The 16,856-nt window shown below is 33.9% G+C and overlaps 1 long non-coding RNA gene and 1 pseudogene across 1 annotated transcript; one reads left to right on the forward strand and one right to left on the reverse strand.

The window, feature by feature from the left end:
- Positions 1-1,763: 1,763 nt before the first annotated feature.
- On the reverse strand, positions 1,764-12,187 carry LOC145973769 (uncharacterized; annotated as a pseudogene).
- A 3,055-nt stretch (positions 12,188-15,242) lies between these two features.
- LOC145972778 (uncharacterized) lies at positions 15,243-16,211 on the forward strand. Its single transcript, XR_014439286.1, has 3 exons — positions 15,243-15,436; positions 15,854-16,073; positions 16,172-16,211. It is a non-coding gene; the product is annotated as an uncharacterized LOC145972778 (long non-coding RNA).
- The last annotated feature ends 645 nt before the right edge of the window (positions 16,212-16,856 follow it).

Raw genomic sequence — 16,856 nt, forward strand, 5'->3', positions numbered from 1 at the left:
CAGGCTTAGTTCCTTTTTCCAAATTCGGCTATGTACAATTTTGAATTTTGCTCTTATTACCTAATTTCGATATTACTTAAGTGGAATATTTAATTAACCGAAAATTTACAAATGATGTCATAACGAGGGAATAACGACGGTCGTTATCTATAATTATGATTTACATTCCATAGTAGATAAAAGCGCTCAAATCTTAAAGGCGTTTTAATACCGCTCCCTTGTACAAAACATTATTCGTTGATGAACTTATAATTCTTTTTATATGAGTATTCTTATAAAATTAACACTATAACTCTAATAAATTTGGTTAAAGTAATTATTTAAAATAATTAATTAAAATATAATAAAAAATAATTAAAATATAATTAAAATTAATTAAAATATAATTAAGGATAAATGTAGTTATGATGCTAATGCTAACAAAAGATGATATTTCCTTCAATCTTGCTCTTTTATAATTAGATGGAATTGCACAAATTTTAATAAGGTAAAGAAGGAATCCACTTATATGGTAAAAGAAGAAAATTATTGGTCGGGACGTCACAGGGTGTAGCACGGACACGCACCAAGTGGAGACATTACCGGCAGTATTAGAAAATGGGTGTACGAAGTAGTTCCAACTTTGAAAATGGGTGCGAGGGGCGTATCAAGCAGTCAAGTAAAAGGGCAACAGGCAAAAGGCCGTCCTGGCCGCTCTCAGGTTTCTCTCTGGTATCTATTCTCTGTTCCTATTGGCGAATATTTTTTATTCTACGTTTTTATTGATGAATAGTTTTTATTTCTTATTGCCTGTTGCCTAGCATTGTGCAAGGGGCTTTACACTGTTCAAGTAGTGTGTCAGCTTGCGTAAACTATTTGACAGTTTTTGATATTTTTGACATTTATATGTGTGTATAGTAAACATTGGTAAATGTGCAGTATAATGCCCCCACCTCCGATTTTTCTGAAACTTTGTAAATTTGTTCGTTTTAATGTTTAAAATATATTCTGAGAAAGAAAATCGTCGCTCATGCCTCATTTTTTTTTATTTAATTTCAAAGTTTTATGATGTCGGTAAACAGGAAAATGATAATTTATGACTGTAAGATACTACTCATTAATGGTTTGTTTTTTGTTTATGAATTAAGTTGTCTACATATTTATTACTGATACCGTTTAGAAATTAATTTTAAAATGTCATATTCAGTTGATCAAATTAATAATAACCCTTGGATTGCTTTACAAGACATCGTTGGTGACGCTAATTCCTGGCCCAAATTTATTCGAGAAATGTTTTGGAATAAAAATTTAACAGACCATAATCGCATGATTTTGGTTAACTTCGCATATTTAAATGCTATATCGGAGGAATTTTTGCATGACATTTTATCTTTCACTTTAAAAAGTGTCTACACGAAAAATCGAAAACGCGAGATTAAAGATAGATTTAGATATTTAAATCATGAGGTAATATTTATTAACTTTAATTTAAAAATTAATTAAATAATAATATTTATTAAATATATTTTTAAAATTTTTAGATATTTGGGCGAGAACGACGTAGCCGTGCGTACAGTTATAACGTATATTTCAAGGAAATGTTAGACTTAAATTTTAATCCATACAAAAAGAATTAAAAAGGTATAGATTTTGAATCCCACTGTATTCTCTGCTATATTAATTATTTGTGTTTTTAACAATAGTAGAAAAAATTTATATTTTTAGGAATTTATTCAGATTAAAAAGCAGAGAATATTACGTAAAGCAGAGAATATGTTGTACTGTTATGAATTTATTGAGGTTGGAGGATATAATTCAATTATTTTGAAAAATTGTATAATACGTTCGTTTGAATTAAATTTTCTTTTAAAAAGAAATTCGGATAAATATCCAACTAAATGTGTTTCTCTCGTACCATATCTTGGGATATTCGCTCTAACTTCACGCCATAGTCGTTCGATATTTTGGGTATGTGCATCTAATATTAAAAAATTAAAAAGAAAATGGCATAAGAGCCAACGCGCGGTAGTTAGAGCGCAGAGAAGCAACAACACTTCTTTCTTTTTTCAATATTAGTTTATTAAAAAACACATTATAATAACAAAAAGCGAACGTTTCGGATCATCTTTTGATCCTTCTTCAGCGTGATGTTAACAATATATATTACAGATAGTGACGCGTTACATTAAACGAATTTGTTTTCGACGCGTAGGTGACGCTAAATTACATCCCGCGGAGGTCTAGTAAGCGCTCTGCTTCCAACAATCAACTAAATATACTCATGATATAAATACAAGGGTATGCTTTTGCGCATATTTCCAAAACCAGCCAATCAGTGACTTGTCCAAGCTTACGTCACACTGAGCGGCACATTTAAGCAGCGAATCTGTAATAGTCATTTATAAAAGCATTTTGAGCGGACATTATGTGAATACAAAATAATGTTGATCATTTATGTGAGAGAAAATTCTGTTTTATAAATAAATGAATATATATGGATGAAAATATATAAATATAAAACGCACGTGACATACGGATAAACGCTCATCGTTTCCCGAATTTGTCTCTCGTTGTAGATGTTAGAAACGTTATTGTTATTTGACGAATTTTATAATTATTTTCTGTGGTTTGTCTAAATATATAATATTACAGAAAATATTATTATTATTAAGAAAAAAAGAATTGTGTGCATTGAATGAAAGTCATCGCGAAAAATTTCACACAAAACGAGATTTTAATTTCCAGTTATTTATTATTAAAATTCTGCGAATTATTAATTTTAATCAAAACTGATCGGAAAACGATTGGAAAAGAATTGTCAGCTGAAACGCAAAACTAAAATATATTGTGGCGTACGACATAAAGAACTATGCATAGGAAAGATGCAGATAAAAGATAAAATAACAATAAATGCAGATATTTAATATGCAGGTTTTTTATTAGTTAATTTTGACATCTTTTTTTGTTTTCGCCTGTGATTTGCGATTGCAATCGCTCGGTTTATTTCGCGCAGCCTAATATATGTCCTAGTCCTAATGAGGCATAGTAATGTCTCTCTCGGTATTTTAATTTTTAATTGTGGTTCTATTATTTTTGCTAAGTTTTGAAATACAAGGTTTTCTTTATTCAAACTGGATCCGTGATATTTAGCAAACTCAATATTCATTATATGATCACATTGTAATAATTTGTCACTCGGATACATACATTTTCCTCGCGAAATAAATTGTAGCCAATCTTGATCACCCATTGTTTCCAATTGGCGCGTTTCAATACCTAATGTTTTATCTTTGCTTTTAAATCTAAATGCTACGTATCCGGCTATATATTTTAAACCCTCTTCTTCGATAGCCTCGCTAATATTAAAATCTTCTACTTTCTGTAACAACTGTTCTTCCTCATAATTTGAAATAATTGCGCACGGATCCAGCGCAGAAGCTTCATATGCTTCATCAAAATATACCTCTTCTTCATAACTAGTTATAGTAGTAACTTGTTCGTCAACATAGGACGCAAGCATATCCGTTAACACAGACTCTTCGACATCACAGTTAAGAGGAGATACAAAGATCGATTCGTTCGATTTGTTTTCTTGAACATTACATTTATTTGACAACGCATTACTAGAATGTTTGCCCAATATATAACGCTTTAATCGGTACTTGAAATCTAATGGTGTTGGATGATCGTACGCACACCCAATTGAACGTATAAACGAAAAAAAATTTTCTAACAGATCTTGATTAAGACGGTAAGTTATCAAATACGTAATAGGAAAATCAGAAGTACTATATTGCTCTTGTAAGTACGGTAGCAGTTGTTGTAAAGAGGTGTTACTGAGAATAATACCTTTTTGAAAGGGCAGCAAAGCTTTTATGCTTTCCTATCCTAGTTTCCTTGATGAAAGTCGTCATGTTATTCAAAATTATAATCTGTTCTTCAACATTTATACCATACGCATTTTTTCCTGTATGTTTACCGTACATACATTTCGAGTTAAACACATCGAACCAGTCATTACATAGTCTGATAACATACGCAGTTTCTTGCCATGATAAGTTCGAAAGGTAACCTTTATGACCGCACCATTCTATCGCAGATGCTGTTGTGTTGGATAACACTTGCGCAGCAGGAAGAACTTTCTGTCTCTCGGAACCTTGTACTTCTACATGATACGCAGTGATTTTATAGCTCGTTTTTAAATCTCCTGCATTAATAGAAAACAACTTAAGCAATATTTCCTTAACAATAGTTTTACCATTCCAAATGAACCCTTGGTCCAGCAAATGATTCCTCAACAGCTTCAGAAGATGCGGTGCATCTGCGAAAACAAATACTTTTAAACTATCGCATGCAGGATGTTGAAAATAGGACTTTTTCGGGTGCATGCCTATTTCTAATTATGACCATAGTTTAAGATTGCCCGGGCCCATATCACTAGTAATTGCAACGACTGTATACCCTGCATCATACAATTGTGATATAATATTATTGAGAGTTTTTGCATCCATTGCTTCGTCGTACTGATAATAAATAGGTTGTTTCCAAGAGGCAAAAAGGTTTCTTACCATCACACACTGACAAGTTCTATGTGGACCGATAACTTTTTCTACTTTACGATCTATCGCAACTTTGTTGTTTATATAAATCTCGTCAAACGTTACTACAACCAATCTTTCAATATCTAGCATGCATTTTCGTTTTGCAATCATGCAATAAAGTACGGAGGATAATATACCAGGCTCGACATTGATTGTACTTGCCCACCTTCTTAGTGTTGAAAGGCCTGGAAGTGGCATTTGCAAAACATTCTTCATATAACGATATGCCTTTGGGCTGACACATCGCAAGGATATAGCGCGTGCGATATCTTCAGAAGACCACTTTATTTTCCGCAATGAAGGATTCAATATCATCCGTATTTGTCCTGGACTAAACATTTGTCCCAATAACTCGGTCATTTTTTTTCCATGAATTCTTTATCGTCTTTTGGTTTTGTTTGTATTTTGTCTATTGTCTTCTTCAGTGCGGCTACCTGGGCTTCTAGACGACGTCTGAAAGCATAAAACAAAAAGAAATATAGTGCTACATTTAAAACTACACCCAGCAAACCAGAATCATATTTATGTAATATAATAACGATATGTAATGTCAGCATATTTATGTGGTTTGTTATGTAACTGTCAGCTGTTACATAACATATATGTAACATGGATCAGTTGCATAAACGTCTATATGGTTGAGCTTACATATCGATGTTATATCACTGACACATATACGGTTCTTGTTTGCTGGGTATACTTTGTGCTTGCTGGGAACAGTAATTTATAACTGACATTTGTGACAACATGATAGCTTCAGTACTGGACGATGCTGGTGTCTGTTCTTCTGTACTGGATGATGCTGGTGTCTGTTCTTCTGTACTGGACGATGCTGGTGTCTGTTCGTCTGTACTAGACGATGCTGGTGTCTGTTCAACATCCATCAAAGCTTCATTTGATACAGGCAAAGCCATTGTTTCAGCTAACACATTTTCGTTTGATGTTAGTGGAGGTACTGCATGGAGATGCAACGTCGGGATAGCATCAGGACGTATCTTCCTAGTTCGTGTAGGTGAATAACCTAGCAGAAGTTCTTGTAAGGGCTTCGTAAATGCTTCATCAGCAAAATGCTTCGAACATATCCTAGCTGAAGCAAACAAGGTTTATTCTTAAATATATGCTTATAATAATAAACAAGAGAAATCTATGGTACAATATTATTATACAAAAGTACATACCATATTTTGATGAAATATTTTCTTTTCCGCATATTTGACGCCACTTATTACACAGTGCTGGATCCTTTGGAAAGGAAAAATACTTTATTTTATTTCCTTTGATCTTTCTGGTCTTTGCCAGATAATTCCCACACCCTTTCACATTACACGTCATTGCGCACACTTTTATAACCACAAACGAATTACTCGACATAAATAGCGAACGCAGCCACTGCGCAATCGGAATCACCGAGTACATCCGATTCATTCCGATGCTACACGAATATGACGTAAGCTTAGACAAAAGTGGTGGGAATGCGCAGTGGTCTGACACGGTATGAGCATACCCTTGTATTTATATCATGAATATACTATAGTTATGCTATGCGACGTCACAGCAGATCTAACAAATCGAGTAAAAATAATAAAATAAATACCGAAAGATATTACACGTGAATAAGCTTTTTTGCTTAAATTAATAGTTAGAAGCATGGCTCACTAGATTCCGCGCTTTTTACAATTAATAATATAGTATGCCGCTGTGCGCCTCATGTCGATTCGAGATTCGATGATGAACTGTATAAATATGTCCTCGGTTGTCAGGACGTAAACATGGACTCAACCAAGGACATGCGCAGTTGACTCAACGATAACAAACCGACGCGTGAACGAACGCCTCATATTTTCGATAAATTATCGATTATCGTCGCAAATGTATGATGCAAGCCCTCTGTATCACTCTGCAAGTTCAAGCTATTTTTTTGGCGCTTGATAAACAGCATTTCAGAGACAAGCCTTTTGCCCAACGAGGACTCCCTGTCCAAAATCTCAGATTCTTCCCAATTAAAATCATGACCGAATTCCAGTCTGTGATTAGTTATAACCGAAGGTTGTGACGTATTTCGTCGAATGTGATTTCGGTGTTCAGAAATTCATTTTTTTAACTGTCTGCTAGTTTGGCCGACATATGACGCATCGCAATCATTGCACGAGACTTTATACACTACATTGTTACACGAATCTTTTGGCATTATGTCTTTATGAACCTTGACAAAATTACGAAGTTTATTTAAGCCAAAATAAGAAACTCCCGTGTCATGATTACGAAGAACTCGCTTAAATTGTTCCGAAAACGTTGGAATGTATGGGATTGTAAAATATGAAGAGGGTCTTTTCTCAGAGTGGTCCTCGTCGGGCTCCAAGCCTGTCCGATTCAAGGCCAATAGCAACTTCAGACGCTCTCGTATTACATGGAAAATGTAAAATAGAGGATAGCCATTGTCCAAGAGGACGCCGACTATCAGCTCAAAGTTTTTTTGATGGAATCTCGGATGCGATAATAAAAAGGCACGATCCACCAATCCTACGATTGTTCCCCTCTTATGACATAGTGGATGATTCGACTTATAATTTAGATATATCCCGGAAAAAGTAGATTTGTGATACCAATCGAATTCAATTAAATTATTGTTCACGATTATCGTAACATCAAGAAAATTAAGTTTATTATCAACTCCCTCCTCCAATGTGAAATGAAGCCTTGGGTGAAAAGAGTTGAAGATACCCAAGACCTCATTGAACATAGAAGAGGGAGCCGCCAAAGCTATATCATCTACATACCTATAATAGAATAGTAGATTGAAGGGAACTCGTCCAATTGCTTTATTTTCCAAATCTTGCAGAGTGATATCGGCAATGATGGGGGATGGGGGAGAGCCCATGGGAGTTCCGAATGTTTGTTGGTATATTTTTCCATTAAAAGTGAAGAAAGTAGAATTTAATATAAACCGAACTGCAGTCAAGAATTCGTCGCGGGGAATGCTGCACTTTTCTTTTATCAAACACCATCTCTCTGAGACGCTATCCAACGCTAAATCTAATGGGATGTTAGTAAAAAGAGAAACAACATCCAATGATAGTAATTTAAAGTGGTCATTTAACTGTACACCTGATAGTTTTTTGACTAATTCAAAGCTATTGGCAACATGACTATGTGCCGTGGGGATAGCGTCATAGATGATGTTATGTAAAAATGCAGCTAATTGGTATAGGGGAGTGTTGATTGAGGAGACAATCATCCTAAATGGGCAGTTCGGTTTATGAATTTTTGGTAATCCATAGGCAAACTTTACAAAAAAATTCTTACGAGAAAATCCCAACGTTATTTTTACAAGAGCGGATAAGGGAAATGTCACGGTTGCCCTTGACAGTGAAATTTATTTAAAAAAGTTGACAGATATGTTTAGTGACGAAAGCACCTATTTGATTTTATGTAAAAATCCGATTAGAAAAATGATTAATGGTCTCTAGGAGTTGCTAGTGAGATGGAAAAATTATAACTACATTTCCGATATGACTTACAAGCGTTTGAACTGCACTGATGGTGTGTTACCGAGAGCCTATGAATTACCAAAAATTCATAAACCAAACTGCCCATTTAGGGTGATTGTCTCCTCAATCAACACTCCCCTATACCAATTAGCTGCATTTTTACATAACATCATCTATGACGCTATCCCCAGGGCACATAGTCATGTTGCCAATAGCTTTGAATTAGTCAAAAAACTATCAGGTGTACAGTTAAATGACCACTTTAAATTACTATCATTGGATGTTGTTTCTCTTTTTACTAACATCCCATTAGATTTAGCGTTGGATAGCGTCTCAGAGAGATGGTGTTTGATAAAAGAAAAGTGCAGCATTCCCCGCGATGAATTCTTGACTGCAGTTCGGTTTATATTAAATTCTACTTTCTTCACTTTTAATGGAAAAATATACCAACAAACATTCGGAACTCCCATGGGCTCTCCCCCATCCCCCATCATTGCCGATATCACTCTGCAAGATTTGGAAAATAAAGCAATTGGACGAGTTCCCTTCAATCTACTATTCTATTATAGGTATGTAGATGATATAGCTTTGGCGGCTCCCTCTTCTATGTTCAATGAGGTCTTGGGTATCTTCAACTCTTTTCACCCAAGGCTTCATTTCACATTGGAGGAGGGAGTTGATAATAAACTTAATTTTCTTGATGTTACGATAATCGTGAACAATAATTTAATTGAATTCGATTGGTATCACAAATCTACTTTTTCCGGGATATATCTAAATTATAAGTCGAATCATCCACTATGTCATAAGAGGGGAACAATCGTAGGATTGGTGAATCGTGCCTTTTTATTATCGCATCCGAGATTCCATCAAAAAAACTTTGAGCTGATAGTCGGCGTCCTCTTGGACAATGGCTATCCTCTATTTTACATTTTCCATGTAATACGAGAGCGTCTGAAGTTGCTATTGGCCTTGAATCGGACAGGCTTGGAGCCCGACGAGGACCACTCTGAGAAAAGACCCTCTTCATATTTTACAATCCCATACATTCCAACGTTTTCGGAACAATTTAAGCGAGTTCTTCGTAATCATGACACGGGAGTTTCTTATTTTGGCTTAAATAAACTTCGTAATTTTGTCAAGGTTCATAAAGACATAATGCCAAAAGATTCGTGTAACAATGTAGTGTATAAAGTCTCGTGCAATGATTGCGATGCGTCATATGTCGGCCAAACTAGCAGACAGTTAAAAAAATGAATTTCTGAACACCGAAATCACATTCGACGAAATACGTCACAACCTTCGGTTATAACTAATCACAGACTGGAATTCGGTCATGATTTTAATTGGGAAGAATCTGAGATTTTGGACAGGGAGTCCTCGTTGGGCAAAAGGCTTGTCTCTGAAATGCTGTTTATCAAGCGCCAAAAAAATAGCTTGAACTTGCAGAGTGATACAGAGGGCTTGCATCATACATTTGCGACGATAATCGATAATTTATCGAAAATATGAGGCGTTCGTTCACGCGTCGGTATGTTTGTTATCGTTGAGTCAACTGCGCATGTCCTTGGTTGAGTCCATGTTTACGTCCTGACAACCGAGGACATATTTATACAGTTCGTCATCGAATCTCGAATCGACATGAGGCGCACAGCGGCATACTATATTATTAATTGTAAAAAGCGCGGAATCTAGTGAGCCATGCTTCTAACTATTAATTTAAGCAAAAAAGCTTATTCACGTGTAATATCTTTCGGTATTTATTTTATTATTTTTACTCGATTTGTTAGATCTGCTGTGATGTCGCATAGCATAACTATAGTATATTTAATTGAGTTGGAAGCAGAGCGCTTACTAGACCTCCGCGGGATGCAATTTAGCGTCACCTACGCGTCGAAAACAAATTCGTTTAATGTAACGCGTCACTATCTGTAATATATATTGTTAACATCGCGCTGAAAAAGGATCAAAAGATGATCCGAAATGTTCGCTTTTTGTTATTATAATGTGTTTTTTAATAAACTAATATTGAAAAAAGAAAGAAGTGTTGTTGCTTCTCTGCGCTCCAACTACCACGCGTTGGCTGTTATGCCATTTTCTTTTTAATTTTTTGATTACTTGAGCCAAATCTCTAATTATTAAATTTAATATTAAAAATATATTTTATTATTAATTTATTAATATTATTATTGTTATATGTATATTTAAAATGTTGTATCGGTATCTGGGTCGACAAAATTTAATGAGTGGTTAACAGTGTAATGTTTGAAATCTTCATTCTCTAAACATTTGTACGCTTTCCAGCGATCGGACATTATAATTGTTCCAGGGAGTATCCATTCTTTAATAACACTTATTAATGTTTCTGCTGTTCTATCAAGGACAGGTACAATGAATATTTTTTTACTATTTCTCTCAAATCCTCCAAAAATCCATTTTCCATCAATAAGTCGTCCTCTGTTATACTTTTTTTTCCCAATTTTGACTTCATCAATTTCGACGATCATTCCTTCACCTCCAATTATCTCAGAATGAGACTCAGCCCAATAAACGCATACCTAATTATATATAATTAGCATATTTAAAATAATTACAAATATTATAGATTTTATGATAGAATAATAAATATTATTATATTATTACTTCACGGCGAAAGTTTTGCCAATCAACTATTGTGTGATTTGCTAGATCTAATTTATTTTTTTTTTAATTTTGTCGTGGCGGTCTTAACATTATAAAATATGCCATAAAGATACAAATTTGATGAATTAACATTTTACTTTTAGAAAACCAAGTATTTTTTCGAACACTCGAAATTGACATTTTACTCTTTTCTTCTTTTTATGAGAGTCAGTCACATAATACCATTTGCTACATTTAAACTCTAAATTATCAATATTTAAATTAATAATGTTTCCACAAATTTCACATTTTAAAGTTTCATTTATAACATTAACTTTAATTGAAAAATCAATTAAACTTTGTTTTTTACTTATCAACACTAAGAATTCATGTAACTTCATCGTTTACAAAGATTATAACCTTATTTAATTTGTAAATTATCACATTAATGAGCATATCCAGAAAATAAACAAAAACCAAACCATAAATAAAAGCCATAAATTATCATTTTCATACTTACCGACATCACAAAACTTTGAAATTAAATAAAAAAAAGAGGCATGAGCGATGATTTTCCTTCTCAGAATATATTTTAAACATTAAAATGAACAAATTTACAAAGTTTTAGAAAAATCGGAGGTAGGGGCGTTATACTGTACATTTACCTAAACATTTAATGAGAGTAATGTTTTTTTAAATGTAAATGCAAAATACATTGTAGCATTGAAATAAAATAAAACTGACACAAATACATGAAAACATAAAGTACATAAAGATGAGCAAAGTGAAAAACAATGGTATTATATATATGCATATGTGAGTAGATAAATTATTATTATATGTAACTCAATAATTACAATTTTTCAATATTTTGTCTTCATGAATATCATTTAATGGTATCGTTCTTCGTCTTAGAATCAATTTGTTATCATTGTCAATTAAAGAATGAAACTTATGTAGTGAAGATAAAAAAAGGAAAGTAAGGAAGATAGAAGGAAGACTAAATGGAGAATAGACAAATATATCAGATAAGTAGCTAACATTCTCATAAGAGCTAATATTTTCAAAAAGTTTATGGTCCATATTTTGAATCCTCTTTTATCGATAAAAGAGGATTCAGAATATGGATCTATGTATCTATGTAGTCTGTAATTAAAGATGTTGTTGGACCGATACTTTCCTTAGATTAATTTTTTTGTTCCAGCTAACCATGTAGAGTAAAATTATTAACCACAGAACTCTGTGGCGTAAGATTGTCAAATTCTGAGCCTATTAAATCCTCGAATACATCACAGACAGATTGATGCAACAAACCAAGAGCAGGTTTGTAAAATCGATCATCATCAATTGATTTATCATCAATCTTTCATCAATGCTTTTGACAGGCTTACTTGATGTTTATTGTCACCTTGTCATATTGTCTACTGACTGTTTTTTATCTTTTAGCGAACAGGATTTGTTACCTGTGCCATTGTTAAATGTGTTACACTCCGACATCACCCAAGTTTTTGAATGCCTCATGCAAGTTTATGAAGATATTGTTACGTCAAGTTTAATTTTTACAACATTTATAACTTTTCTTATTACATCTATATAATTTTTGGCATTATGTTCTTCCATTATTATGTATAAAATTGGAAGTATCTGACATTTGTGTACAATCAAATTTTTATATATTTATATAGAATGTACAGATCTTTTGTCATTGAGTGGATTTTACTTAATAAATGAACTGATAAATTGTTTTACATATTTTACCATGTGTAATTATAACTGTTCACAATTGTTACGTCCAGGCCCAAGGAAGGATGGGCAGAAGGAAGGACGTAACACTTGTATCCCGAGAACAGGTGCCTTAGGGGCAGATGTCTCGGGTCGAGCGATCCTGCGGGAGAGCCAAAGATAAGTCAACGACCGCAAGGGATCGATCTTACGCTATTTATGGTCCGAATGGCCGCTCGACGGTCCCCTTTTTGGTAAAGAAATTTAATCCTTTTTACCCGGGACGGGACCAAGTGCGATTCAGGAGCGTGGGTGATGAGAGGGATCGATTGAGTTGAACGCGGAAGAATAATTTAAATGAATTTATTGTACATTATAAAGAAAGGTTATATAAAAATTTTAATCATAAATCGATACGGTCTAGTACATGAATCTGTAACAATATTAAGTGAGTATGTGTGTGTATGCGAGACAAGGGGATCTAATCAAAATCAGGAGGATACCTTTCCCGGAAGTATTCTATGGGAAAGGCTATGGGCTTATCGGTAAAAGGGGTGAAACAGGGGATGGAAATATCGGGAGGAACGGTGCGGAGAAAAGCCTTAAGGCTAGGAATGTGTATGGGCTCAAGGTGAAATAACCTGGCAGAACGGGATCTATGTATTCAGGGTAGGTTAAGGAGAGAATTGTTGCGACAGTTCGATCGCTAAGATCGATCGAGGAGAAAATAGGAGGAGGAAGAGCGGGAGGAGAGAAGAGATGAGAATCGGGAGCTGCTTCGTGGAGTGGAGAAGGAAAGGGCGACAATGGCGGAAAATCAGGCGGATGGTCGGGTTCCGTGTCGTACACGGGAGAGTAACTAGGAGCAAGAGTTCCAGGAGACAGATACGGGGAGTAATTGGGAGGAGAGGTTGAGGGGACAGATAAGAGGAGTCTCGCGTATCTTCTTGGATGTTACTCAAGAAGATTCGGGTAATAGGAAGATTCGTATTTATTTCGTTTAAATCTAATGTAAAAGAAGGGTCAGCCACAGCCCGAGCCAGTAGTCTGCGGGTTCGGCGATTGCGACGGTATCGAAGTCGCTTTGTCTTGGCTCTAGTGGATTTCCTCGAAGCGGGTTCCACTAGGGATTATAATAAGTTAAGAGAAGAAAACGGAGGGGATTCGTAAACAAAAGAAAAGACTTACTATTTGCTTTAGAGAACGCGATTGCGGTTAGCGCTGGCTGGTGGTGGTTGTTGCTGGCCTCTGGCGTCGAGAATGACAGGATACTTGCACTGTTATTTTAGTTGCGAACACGCACTGACTCGATAGGGTTACTGACTGTTTTTGCTAATACTATTAATCTCGAGATTTTCGAGAATAGTGACTTAGTAATGCAAAGAATGCTGAGATACTGAATGAATAGCCGATTAACCGAATAACTGATTAATAATAATGAAGACTTAAGAATGAAGAATGCTTAAGAAGTGCTGATTTGTTCGAAGTTCGCGCTTATATATCGTTTTTGGATTACCCTCTCCTAGAGTGAGGAGCTAGGGAAGTTAACGAATAGAAATTCTCATTAGATTTCCATCGTCTCTTTCCTGCCCCCTCTTATGAGCGTTTAGAACAAATGTAACAAATCAGAATTTTATTACATTCGTTCGCGAATAGGAGAGCATCTTCCAAAACAGGGAGACCTAGGATTCTCAGTATCGGAGGTGGTAGTAATTTATGTCTTGCAGGATGCGTCTGCTAAAGACAAGGGATGACTTTTACTACCTCCTTGAAATTAAGATGGGTACGTGTGTCGCGTCGCGACATCCGGTCACGTTTTCATGAATAGTTTCTTTTATTTTCTATAGTTTCTTTAGATTTTATGAGTTTTTTTAAGCGATCGGAAAATATCAAATTCGGCTGACTGGCTGACGCCTTGACTGTGACCAGATGCTACTCTTTGTGATTTTATAGCCCGTTAATATCTGGCTATCGTTTTTGGAGCACTTACTGAGAATCCTATTCCAATTTAACTGACATTAATGATTTTTTGGAATTCATGCACGTGTGCGCCAGTTATGGGAAAGAAAAGAATCGTGAAGTCCCTTGGACGTAACACAATTAACAATTATTATATTTTGTCCGGATACTGTCGTAAATGTTTAAAAAAAATGGTTAATTTTTCATTACTTATATTCGTAATTATAATTGATACTTTTCAATAAAAACTTTTGTCATTTTTGGTAAACTTAACAATATAAAAACTTTTGCCATTTTTGGTAAACTTAACAATATAAGAGTTCGCTGCATTATGAGTATTTGCTTGCTTTTGTAATTAATCATGTATCACTTCTCTTTTTTAAACAATCATGTAAATCATTAAGATCTTTTGGAATCTAATATTTTGTTTTATAATATTTAATAAATTTTTAGTATTAAGAACCCAGGTAGCAAGCACACGTCATTTTGACATTTCAAACTGGTCATTTTTGGTCATATGTCGTCAAAATGACTGATTTCTTACATGACTTTATATTGACGTCTTGATATAACATGATTTTGACGTCATATTTCAGTCATGAACTGACGATTATTTTATTATTAATATAATTAGTTAGTACGTCGATTCCATAAAAAAATCTTTTAAAATTTTTTATATAATATGACTTTCGCGATCAGAGTTTAACAATTATTCTTTCGACGCAAGCGTTCATTTGTGCACGACTCATGTTGCTGCATAGTTACACGCGCGGAGTAGAGATAGCGCGCAAGTTGCGACCAGTAGTCGCAGTCATCATTTAGTGCTTGCTGGTGCTTGCCTAACTCGATCGCCACGTGCTCGCCACTCACAGCCACCTACTCAAGTGTTCATTAAATTAAATTGCACAGTGAAAATATTAGTTGGACAATTAATGAAGTCGGACTCATGATAGATTGAAGGAATACTGAATACTTTATGAACAGAAAGTGTCAAAAAACCGTCAAGTGAAAGAAAATCGGATCGCCATCTTGTCGAAATTGTGTATTTTAGCGGTCGTCTCAGTGGTAAGATTTATAACAGAATTATTCTTCTTTTCAATAAAGTAATTAAATTTGTATATTAATAAGTATATTTAGCAGAACGCAATCGTTATTGCAACTGTCTTATTTATGTCTATTTCTACCAACATAGATTAATTTTAATCTCGGTTTAACTTACTTTTCGTCTCTTTCTAATTTTTAGAATTAGAATAAGATGAAAAGTTAAAGTTAAACCAAGATTAAAATTAATCTACAGTAGTAGAAATGGATATAAATAGAGAACTATATTTTCGTAGATTTATATATTACATGGATTTAAGATATATTTTTTACAATTATAAGCAAAAAATCATAAACAATTGCATTTCTACTGAATATGCTCAATAAAATTAAGTTCTAATGAAATTAATAAAATAATTGTTTGCTATTTTGTAAACATAGCACCAAATGACTTTTGTAGGAGTTAAATTTGTTAGCGATGGTGATGAGAAAATAAGCATAATTGCATTGGTCCATCAATCATGATTTACGCCTTTAAAGAATCAGGTCTGGTGGCCTCCATATAAAACAAGTGCTCAATTAAAAAAAGCACTTTTCATTACAGAAGAAGTAAAAAATACGTGGACATTATATGACGTCAAACGTATATTTTTTGCTTGTGGTACGTATCATGCATATATACATATACATATAGTATTATACTTGTTTATTTTTTGCATAATAGTACAGATAGAATTTAATGTCATTGTTTATTTCCAGATGATTTCAATAGCTAACAAGAAACTGAAAGAATGTGAAGAATTTTCAGACTGAATTACAGACTGATTTACAGACTGAATTACAGACTGATTTACAGACTGAATTAGAAGATGAAGTATAAAATAAGAAAAGGAAACGCAAACCAAATATAAAATATATGAATTCTAGTGAAGATGAAGAAAACTTTGATTCTCTAGAATTATTTTATATCTAGAAGATTGAAATCCATAGTTTTGTGTGCGATGCAACCAATCGTACATAGTTTTCTTTAGATCTTTATCGCACTTTTGCATATTTAAATGAAATATATCAGTCAAGTTTAATTCAAGTGCCAAAAAAATATATATTTTTTTATAATACAGTTGGCAAAATTATAAAACGCAGGCAACGAAAAACTGTTAAAATTTTATATGATATTAAACTATGTAACTTATATAACTTTATTTATAATAGTTTTATAAGAATATTTATTTATAAGAATATATAACTTTATTTACGTTTAAATAAAATAACAAATATAAAACTTGTGATCTATTTTCTTACCATATTTGCGTTTTGATTCCTCTCATTATTTTGTATGTAAAAGTATTAAGGTAAGATAATCGAAAAATGAATATTTTACAAGATATTTTACGGTTTATGTAAAATTAAGAAATTATTTCAAGCCTCATAACTCAAAAAGTAT

This window comes from Camponotus vicinus, unplaced genomic scaffold (assembly GCF_025532165.1).
Source record: "Camponotus vicinus isolate PSW18456_S1 unplaced genomic scaffold, iyCamVici1.0 SCAF_6, whole genome shotgun sequence".
Taxonomy (NCBI): Eukaryota; Metazoa; Arthropoda; class Insecta; order Hymenoptera; family Formicidae; genus Camponotus; species Camponotus vicinus.